This window comes from Nyctereutes procyonoides, unplaced genomic scaffold (assembly GCF_905146905.1).
Source record: "Nyctereutes procyonoides isolate TBG_1078 unplaced genomic scaffold, NYPRO_anot_genome, whole genome shotgun sequence".
NCBI lineage: Eukaryota > Metazoa > Chordata > Mammalia > Carnivora > Canidae > Nyctereutes > Nyctereutes procyonoides.
In genome coordinates, this window is record NW_026575131.1 from 48,093,203 (window position 1) to 48,103,931 (window position 10,729).

Genomic DNA, 10,729 nt, shown 5'->3' on the forward strand with positions numbered 1-10,729 from the left:
TTCCCGAGGGGCAGGGCCGCACCTGCAGATCGGGCCGGAGACACTCCCACCGCAGCGCGCCGCACCGCCCTGCACACCCGCCGCCGTCCGCCGCCGCCGCGCACTTCCGCTTCCGGCCTCGGGGCCGCCGGGAGCGGAAGTGGCCGGGGCTCGGCTTTCGGGGTCAGAGGGGGTTCAAGCAGTGACGGAAATGTTGACGACCCTTTCATTATCATCCAGCCTCGGAGGATAAATCCTAGTCTCCTTCCCCGAGGGGTGAGGTTAGGCTCTGAGATGGGGTCGGACTGGAGAGAGGCGGGTAGAGTCGGGCATCATCTGCCCGATGGACGGGGCGGGGGGCGGGGCTTAGGCTGGTGGGCGGGTCCTGGGATAGGGTGGGATCTCGCTGACAAACTAGGATGCTCACTATTTTTTTGAAGATTTTATTTATTTTTTATTTTATTTTTTATTTTTTTATTTTATATTTTATATTTTATTTTATTTTATTTATTTTTTTTATTTTATTTTTTTTATTTTATTATTTTATTTTATTTTATTATTTTATTTTATTATTTTATTTTAGATAGACAGAGAGACAGGCAGAGGGAGAAGCAGGCTCCATGCAGGGAGCCGGACGCGGGACTCGATCCCAGGACTCCAGGATCACGCCCTGGGCCAAAGGCAGGCGCTGAACCGCTGGGCCACCCAGGGATCCTCGGATGCTCACTGTTTAACTTACCTACGCCCACCTCCGCTTTGATCCTTTGGTTCAGTCCATATGCTTACAAAAACATATCGGTAGGTAAGATTTATTTTTCAGGCTAATTTCTTCTAAAAATAGGAGTATATATTTTATGTCTTCTACAACTTACTTTCTCAGTAAAAGTAAGATGCGAAAAAATGTTCAAGACAAGAGAAAATCTGACTTTTTTTTTTTTTTAAGCTAATGTGAGGGCGCTTGGGTGGCTCAGTGGGTTAGACCTGGCTCTTGGTTTTGGCTCAGGTCATGATCTCATGGGTCAAGGGATCCAACCCCTCCCTCCACCACCCCCACACCTCCCCCAGTGGGGTTCCACAATCAGCGTGGAGTCGGCTTGAAAGATTCTCTCCCTCTGTACCTCCCCCGACTCGCCCTTAAGTGCACTCTCTCTCTCTCAAATAAATAAATAAATCTCTTTTAAAAAAACTAAAACCAATGTTTTTGTTATATAGTATAGATAATACGCACACATGGAAGTTCAAATGGGGGGAGGGGTGTCTCAATCCGTCTCTGAATTTTCCCAGAAATAACCACTGTAACCAGCTGCCTGATATTCTTTATATATCAAGTACGTGTGTGTATTATTTTCTTCAATAGATACGGATTCGGCATCAGTTGATTACTACATGCTAAGTGCTAGGATTGCAAAGTGCCTTCCTGCAGGTGCATTCCAAGTGGAGAATCGGAGGGGAGTTATGGAGAGAGAGATGACGCTGAGCTACTCCAGTAAAACTAACTCAACACATCGTAGTATGTGCTATGTTAGCAGAATAAAAAATTTTTAAAAATCTAAAAATTTAAAAAAAAGATAAGGAGATATGGAGGAGAAATCAAGAAATTTGGTATGGTTGAAAGTGGGTCTGGAAGGATGAATATCAAGCCATAGGGAATGGTTATAGGAAATGTTGCAAGTAGGCACAGTGTAAGCAAGAACACAGCAGTATAGGGGAAATACACATTCTGGGATCACTGAGTAATGTGTTATGTATGGCTAGACATTAAGGGTATGTGTGTGTTATTGTCACAAACATAGACAAATAGATCCAAGAGACAAAACAGCTCAAAAGCAGACTCAGGCATATACGGGCATTCAGTATGTGTTAGTATTTCAAGTCAATGGGGAAGGGAAGCTATTGGGACCATTGGCTAAAGGATTAAGTTATTAAATCTCTATTTTACATCATTCACAAATAATTTCTTCATATTCTATGTTCCAGAATTTTACTGTGATCTACTCAGTAGGCTTGTTTAATATAGAAACTCTTGTCTTTCAGCTCTAAGAAATTGTTTTATATTATTAAGACTAATAGCCTTCTTTCTGTTTGGTTTTGTTGTTGTTGTTTGTCTCTTTCTTTCCAAAATTCCATAAACTCTTTATGTTTTTGGTCTCCTTTCTTGCAGATTGTTACCACTTTATATCTGAGCCTTCTATTGAATTTTTATATTGGCTGCCACAATTTTAATTTCTTAAAGCACTTCTCTATTCTCTAAAGATTCCCTTTTTTCCCAACTATTCTGGCTTCATCTTTTTGAAAATACAAATATAAAAGTATGTGTAAGAGTTCCCTTTGGGGGAGACAGAACATAAAGACTCCTAACTCTGGGAAGCAAACTGGGGGTGGTGGAAGGGGAGGAGGGCGAGGGGTGGGGTGAATGGGTCGTGGGCATTGGGGGGGGGCACTTGACGGGATGAGCACTGGGTGTTGTTCTGTATGTTGGCAAATTGAACACCAATAAAAAATAAATTTATTATTAAAAAAAAAAGAAACATTACAGTAAGAATTAAAAAAAAAAAGAGTTCCCTTTGGGGACGCCTGCGTGGCTCAGACTTTCGCTCAGTGCGTAGTCCCAGAGTCCCAGGATCAAGTCCCACATCAGGCTCCCTGCATGGAGCCTGCTTCTCCCCCTGCCTATGTCTCTGCCTCTCTCTCTGTGTGTCACATGAATAAATAAATAAAATCTTTAAAAAAAAAAAAAGAAAGTTCCCCTTGTTCCCAGAATTATTTTAAGACACCATGGAATCTCCCAAATGTGCATATTATCAAAATTTGGAATCCACTGAGACTGTGAATTTTTCTGAAACCGTAATTCTGCTTTCCGCAAAATAAATTTTGAGGTTAGTTTTAGAGTAATTTCAAACTTGAGGCTAATAAGAAATAAGATTATTTTAGTAAAGAAATACAAAGTATCTGATTCCCTGGCAGTGGCTTGAGCAAATATTTTAGAACTTTGAGTTTGCCATGCTTTTAAGCTCCCTGTTACATACAGAAGGAACCAACTGATCCAGCAGTTCTCAAATTCATCACATGCTTCTTGCTCTTCAATGCCAGTGGCCACTTGCCCCCACACTTTCAGTGGCCACTCCCTCCAAATGACCAGAGGTCATTATTTAACTGTTTCACAGCTACTGACTCCCCACCCCTTAACATTAATGGGATTTTCACTGCCTTTAGGGCCCTCACCAGACCCCACTGACCAATCTCAGATTACCATTTCGTTGAAGATCTGTGGCCTACAACCACTTATGGTACTAGTTTCTATTTCCGTGTGGGTTCTTAATTCCAAAAATAGAAACCCATTCCAAATACTTCATGCTAAACATGAATTTAGTAATGGATATCAGTAGCTCAGAGACCAGGAGTTATGGAAACAGAATTAAAGCCCTAAATGAAACTTCAGAAATAATGCAGAGAAGACCCCATCGGTATACTGCTGGACGCTGTGATATTCATTTGTATATTTGAGACTATATCTGCTATAGAAATCAAGAATACGGTGCAGCCCCGGTGGCTCAGCGGTTTGGTGCCGCCTTCGGCCCGGGGCATGATCCTGGAGACCCGGGATCGAGTCCCACATCGGGCTCCCTGCATGGAGCCTGCTTCTCTCTCTCTCTCTCTCTCTCTCTCTCTCTCTCTCTCTCATAAATAAAATCTTTATTAAAAAAAAGAAATCAAGAATACAAATAGGACACATGAAACTCATCAGATGTGTTAAGTATAGATAGGTTGCTAGCAACCAAGTAACTTAAAAAAAATAGGTAAAATCCTTAAGACAAGTTAAGTAAAAGCAACTAAGTAGATCATGTGTGTTAGAAAGGAGAAGGTCAAGAGGTACTTGATATTCTGATTCACATATATACAAAGCACACAAAGCGTTCGGTGTTTGTGCTGTCTTCATTCAGCCATCCATCAGTAACACCAATTTGGATCCACATGTCTTGTGCCCAGAAAACCCCATGGCCACTCAGCAGACTACTCAGCAAGCTACAGCTGTGGTGAGATGTACTGTCCCCTGCATCTCTCCAGTACAGCAAGTATATGTCATTGGTCATTCTGTCTGGGGATCACTTGCTCAAGCCTCAGCATTGTCCTCACAATCACATCATCAGCAGAGAAGCCTGACATGGCAAAGGGAAAGAAGAAACAAGACCTACAAACATTCTATACCCTAAGATTCAGCACGATCTGTCTACTCACACCCTAAGTGTGCTAATTAATTTCATCTCTCCTTTTGTTTCTCACTGTGTGTTTTTGTTTTTGTTTTGAGAGAAAGAGAGAGCATAAGAGTGAGCGGGGGAGGAACAGAAGGGGAGGCAGAAGGAAGAAAATCCAGCACACTTCACACCCAGCATGGGGCCTGGTGCAGGGCTGTCTCATGACCCTGAGATCATGACCTAATCCGAAATCAAGAGTCGGATGCTTAACCAAATGAGCCACCCAGACCCACCTCTCACTGTGTGTTTTAATTAGTTTAGTAAACCATGTGACTTAAGCAGTTCAGCTTGGTCAGTGAGCCCTTCTATTCTGTGACGTCCAGGATGGCTTGCCCAGAGATGCAGCTGGAGGCTGTCATTGCATTAATGCAATTTCCCACATGCACAGACACTGTAGCCTGTAAACTGATATGGCCAACCCTGGGTTCTTGATTGCCTGGCACTGGTGTCCCTGGGAAAGCTTGTGTGTCTGCTGCCACCCTCCCATGGAATTCTTGCTCTCTGCATTGCTGAATTGGGATCCAAGTGATGTTGCATCTACTTCGTAGAGTCTGGACCTTTGCTACAGGAGAGGAAGGAAAGGCGGGATCTGACTTCTAGAATAAGAAGCATAGACGGTAATGAGAGGAACTAGGCACTCAAAGTATGACAAATATTCTCTACAGCTGATCTGGTCTGCCATCCTTCCCTCTGCATATGTATGCAGACAGGGATAGATGATGGAAGGCTGCTTACCAGCATTAATCCTGGTTTTTTCTGGAAGGTGAACTTTTGCATTATTTATTGTTTTCTTATTTAGACTTGACTCTATTCAGTAATCCCCTCTTATCTGCAAAGGACATGTCCCAGACCCCCAATGGAAGCCTGAACCCTTCAACAATACTGAACCCTATATATACATAATATATATCATGTGTTTTCCTATACATACATACCTATAATAAAGTTTCATAATCAGGCATAGTAAGAGATGAACAACAATAAATATTTGGTGGGGTCGTTGTCTGGTTTTGGAATTAAGGTGATGCTGGCCTCATAGAACAAGTTTGGAAGTGTTCGATCTCTTTCTATCTTTCCAAACAGCTTTAGTAGAATAGGTACGGTTTCTTCTTTAAACATTTGATAGAATTCCCCAGGGAAGCCATCTGGCCCTGGACTTTTGTGTCTTGGGAGGTTTTTGATGACTGTTTCAGTTTCCTCCCCGGTTATTGGCCTGTTCAGGTTTTCTATTTCTTCCTGTTCATGTTTTGGTAGTTTGTGGTTTTCCAGAAATGCGTCCATTTCTTCTACATTGCCTAATTTATTGGCGTATAGCTGTTCATAATATGTTTTTAAAATCGTTTGTATTTCCTTGGTGTTGGTAGTGATCTCTCCTTTCTCATTCATGATTTTATTAATTTAAGTCTTTTCTCTCTTTTTAATAAGGCTGGCTAATGGTTTATCTATCTTATTAATTCTTTCAAAGAACCAACTCCTGGTATTGTTGATCTGTTCCACAATTCTTCTGGTCTCTATTTCATTGAGTTCTGCTCAAATCCTTATTAACTCTCTTCTGCTGGATGTAGGATCTATTTGCTGTTTTTTTCTCCAGCTCCTTTAGGTGCAAGGTTAGCTTTTGTATATGAGTTCTTTCCAGTTTTTGGATGGCTGCTTGTATTGCGATGTATTTCCCCCTCGGGACTGCTTTTGCTGTATCTCAAGATTTTGAACGGTTGTATCTTCATTCTCATTAGTTTCCATGAATCTTTTCAATTCTTCTCTAATTTCCTGGTTGACCCTTTCAACTTTTAGCAGGATGGTCCCTAACCTCCATGTGTTTGAAATCCTTCCAAACTTCTTGTGATTTAGTTCTAATTTCACAGCATTATGGTCTGAAAATATGCAGGGGACAATCCCAATCTTTTGGTATCAGTTAAGACTTGATTTGTGACCCAGAATGTGGTCTATTTGTGACCCAGTATGTGGTCTATTCTGGAGAAAGTACCATGTGCATTTGAGAAGAATGTGTATTCTGTTGCATTTGGATGTAAAGTTCTGTAAATATCTGTGAAATCCATCTGGTCCAGTGTATCATTTAAAGCTCTTCTTTCTTTGAAGATGTTGTGCTTAGAAGATCTGTTGATTGTAGAAAGCACTACATTCAAGTCACCAAGTATAAGTGTATTATTATCTAAGTATGTCTTAACTTTGGTTATTAATTGATTGATATACTTGGCAGCTCCCACATTCCGGGCATAAATATTGATGATTGTTAGGTCCTCTTGTTGGATAGACCCTTTAAGTATGATATAGTGTCCCTCTTCATCTCTTAACAGTCTTTGGGATAAACTTTAGTTTATCTGATATAAGGATGGCTACCCCTGCTTTCTTTTGAGGACCATTTGAATGGTACATGGTTCTCCAACCTTTTTTTTTCAGGCTGTAGGTGTCCTTATATCTAAAATGAGTCTCTTGTAGACAGCAAATAGATGGGTCCTGCTTTTTTATCCAATCTGAAACCATACGCCTTTTGATGGGGTCATTAAGCCCATTCACATTCAGAGTTACTATTGAAAGATATGAATTTAGTGTCATCATTATGCCAGCATCACCTTAATTCCAAAACCAGACAAAGACCCCACGAAAGGGCAGCCCCGGTGGCTCAGCGGTTTAGCTCCACCTTTGGCCCGGGCGTGATCCTGGAGACCCGGGATCGAGTCCCACGCCGGGCTCCCAGCATGGAGCCTGCTTCTCCCTCTGCCTCTGTCTCTGACTCTCTCTCTCTGTGTGTCTCTCATGAATAAATAAATAAAATATTTTTTTAAAAAGACCCCACGAAAAAGGAGAATTAAAGACCACTATCCCTGATGAACATGGATGCAAAAATTCTCAACAAGATACTAGCCAATACGATCCAACAATACATCAAGAAGATTATTCACCATGACAAAGTGGGATTTATCCCCGGGATGCAAGGCTGGTTCAACACTCATAAAGCAATCAATGTGATTCATCATATTAGCAAGAGAAAAAACAAGAACCATATGATCCTCTCAATAGATGCAGAGAAAGCATTTGACAAAATACAGCATCATTCCTGATCAAAACTCTTCAGAGTGTAGGGATAGAGGGAACATTCCTCAGCATCTTAAAAGCCATCTACAAAAAGCCCACAGCAAATATCATTCTCAATGGGTAAACACTGGGAGCCTTTCCCCTAAGATCAGGAACAATACAGGGATGTCCACTCCACTCTCACCACTGCTATTCAACATAGTACTAGAAGTCCTAGCCTCAGCAATCAGACAACAAAAATAAATAAATAAATAAATAAATAAATAAATAAATAAATGGCATTCAAATTGGCAAAGAAGAAGTCAAACTCTCCCTCTTTGCAGATGACATGATACTGTACATAGAAAACCCAAAAGCCTCCACCCCAAGATTGCTAGAACTCATACAGCAATTCGGCAGTGTGGCAGGATACAAAATCAATGCCCAGAAGTCAGTGGCATTTCTATACACTAACAATGAGACTGAAGAAAGAGAAAGTAAGGAGTCAATCCCATTTACAATTGCACCCAAAAGCATAAGATACCTAAGAATAAACCTAACCAAAGAGGTAAAGGATCTGTACCCTAAAAACTATAGAACACTTCTGAAAGAAATTGAGGAAGACACAAAGAGATGGAAAAATATTCCATGCTCATGGATTGGAAGAATTAATATTGTGAAAATGTCAATGCTACCAGGGCAATTTACACATTTAATGCAATCCCTGTCAAAATACCATGGACTTCCTTCAGAGAGTTGGAACAAATCATCTTAAGATTTGTGTGGAATCAGAAAAGACCCCGAATAGCCAGGGGAATATTAAAAAAGAAAACCATAGCTGGGGGCATCACAATGCCAGATTTCAGGTTGTACTACAAAGCTGTGGTCATCAAGACAGTGTGTACTGGCACAAAAACAGACACATTGACCAATAGAACAGAATAGAGAATCCAGAAGTGGACCCTCAACTTTATGGTCAACTAATATTCGACAAAGGAGGAAAGACTATCCACTGGAAAAAAGACAGTCTCTTCAATAAATGGTGTTGGGAAAATTGGACATCCACATGCAGAAGAATGAAACTAGACCACTCTCTTGCACCATACACAAAGATAAACTCAAAATGGATGAACGATCTAAATGTGAGACAAGATTCCATCAAAATCCTAGAGGAGAACGAGAGGGAAGGAGAGAAAATGGCGTCCACAGATTATAGTACCTACAGCCAAGCTGCAGCCCAGCAGAGCTACAGTGCATACACCGCCCAACCAACTCAAGGATATGCACAGACCACCCAGGCATATGGGCAGCAGAGTTATGGAACCTATGGACAGCCCACTGATGTCAGCTATACCCAGGCTCAGACCACTGCGACCTATGGGCAGACCGCCTATGCAACTTCTTATGGACAGCCTCCCGCTGGTTATACTACTCCAACTGCCCCCCAGGCATACAGTCAGCCTGTCCAGGGGTACGGCACTGGTGTTTATGATACCACCACTGTTACGGTCACTACCACCCAGGCCTCCTATGCAGCTCAGTCTGCATATGGCACTCAGCCTGCTTACCCAGCCTATGGGCAGCAGCCAGCAGCCACCGCACCTGCAAGACCACAGGATGGTAACAAACCCGCTGAGACTAGTCAACCTCAATCTAGCACAGGGGGTTACAACCAGCCCAGCCTAGGATATGGACAGAGTAACTACAGTTATCCCCAGGTACCTGGGAACTACCCCATGCAGCCAGTCACAGCACCACCATCTTACCCTCCTACCAGCTAACTCCTCTACACAGCCTACTAGTTATGATCAGAGCAGTTACTCTCAGCAGAACCCCTATGGGCAGCCGAGCAGCTATGGACAGCAGAGTAGCTATGGTCAAAGCAGCTATGGGCAGCAGCCACCCACTAGTTATCCCCCCCAAACTGGATCCTACAGCCAGGCTCCAAGTCAATATAGCCAACAGAGCAGCAGCTACGGGCAGCAGAGTTCATTCCGACAGGACCACCCCAGTAGCATGGGTGTTTATGGGCAGGAGCCTGGAGGATTTTCCGGACCAGGAGAGAACCGGAGCATGAGTGGCCCTGATAACCGGGGCAGGGGAAGAGGGGGATTTGATCGTGGAGGCATGAGCAGAGGTGGGCGGGGAGGAGGACGCGGTGGAATGGGCAGCGCTGGAGAGCGAGGTGGCTTCAATAAGCCTGGTGGACCCATGGATGAAGGACCAGATCTTGATCTAGGCCCACCTGTAGATCCAGATCAAGACTCTGACAACAGTGCAATTTATGTGCAAGGCTTAAATGACAATGTGACTCTAGATGATCTGGCTGACTTCTTTAAGCAGTGTGGAGTTGTTAAGATGAACAAGAGAACCGGACAACCCATGATCCATATCTACTTGGACAAGGAAACAGGAAAGCCCAAAGGTGATGCTACAGTATCCTATGAAGACCCACCAACTGCCAAGACTGCTGTGGAGTGGTTTGATGGGAAAGATTTTCAAGGAAGCAAACTTAAGGTTTCTCTTGCTCAGAAGAAACCTCCAATGAACAGCATGCCGGGTGGTATGCCTCTCTGTGAGGGCAGAGGGATGCCACCGCCACTCCGTGGAGGTCCAGGGGGCCCAGGAGGTCCTGGGGGCCCCATGGGTCACATGGGAGGCCGTGGAGGAGACAGAGGTGGCTTTCCCCCAAGAGGACCCCCGGGGTTCCCGAGGGAATCCATCTGGAGGAGGAAACGTCCAGCACCGAGCTGGGGACTGGCAGTGCCCCAATCCAGGGTGTGGAAACCAGAACTTCGCCTGGAGAACAGAATGCAACCAGTGTAAGGCCGGGAAGCCTGAAGGCTTCCTTCCACCACCCTTCCCGCCCCCAGGCGGTGACCGTAGCAGAGGCGGCCCTGGTGGCATGCGGGGAGGAAGAGGTGGCCTCATGGACCGCGGTGGTCCCAGTGGGATGTTCAGAGGTGGCCGCGGTGGAGACACAGGGGGCTTCCGTGGTGGCCGGGGCATGGACCGAGGTGGCTTTGGCGGAGGAAGACGAGACAGTCCAGGTGGGCCCCCTGGACCTTTGATGGAACAGATGGGAGGAAGGAGAGGCGGGCGTGGAGGACCTGGAAAAATGGATAAAGGGGAGCACCGTCAGGAGCGCAGAGACCGGCCCTACTAGACGCAGAGACCCCGCAGAGCTGCATTAACTACCAGATTTATTTTTTAAACCATAAAATGTTTTAAATTTATAATTCCATATTTATAATGTTGGCCACAACATTATGATTATTCCTTGTCTGTACTTTAGTATTTTTCACAATTTGTGAAGAAACATTAAAACAAGTTAAATGGTAGTGTGCCGAGTTTTTTTTCCTTCTTTTAAAGATGGTTGTTTAAAGACTAAACAATGGGAACCCCTTGTGAGCATGCTCAGTATCATTGTGGAGAACCGAGAGGGCCTCTAACTGTAACAATGT

At 43.8% G+C, this 10,729-nt stretch overlaps 1 pseudogene; it reads left to right on the top strand.

The window, feature by feature from the left end:
* Positions 1-8,461: 8,461 nt before the first annotated feature.
* LOC129522052 (RNA-binding protein EWS-like) lies at positions 8,462-10,431 on the top strand (annotated as a pseudogene).
* The last annotated feature ends 298 nt before the right edge of the window (positions 10,432-10,729 follow it).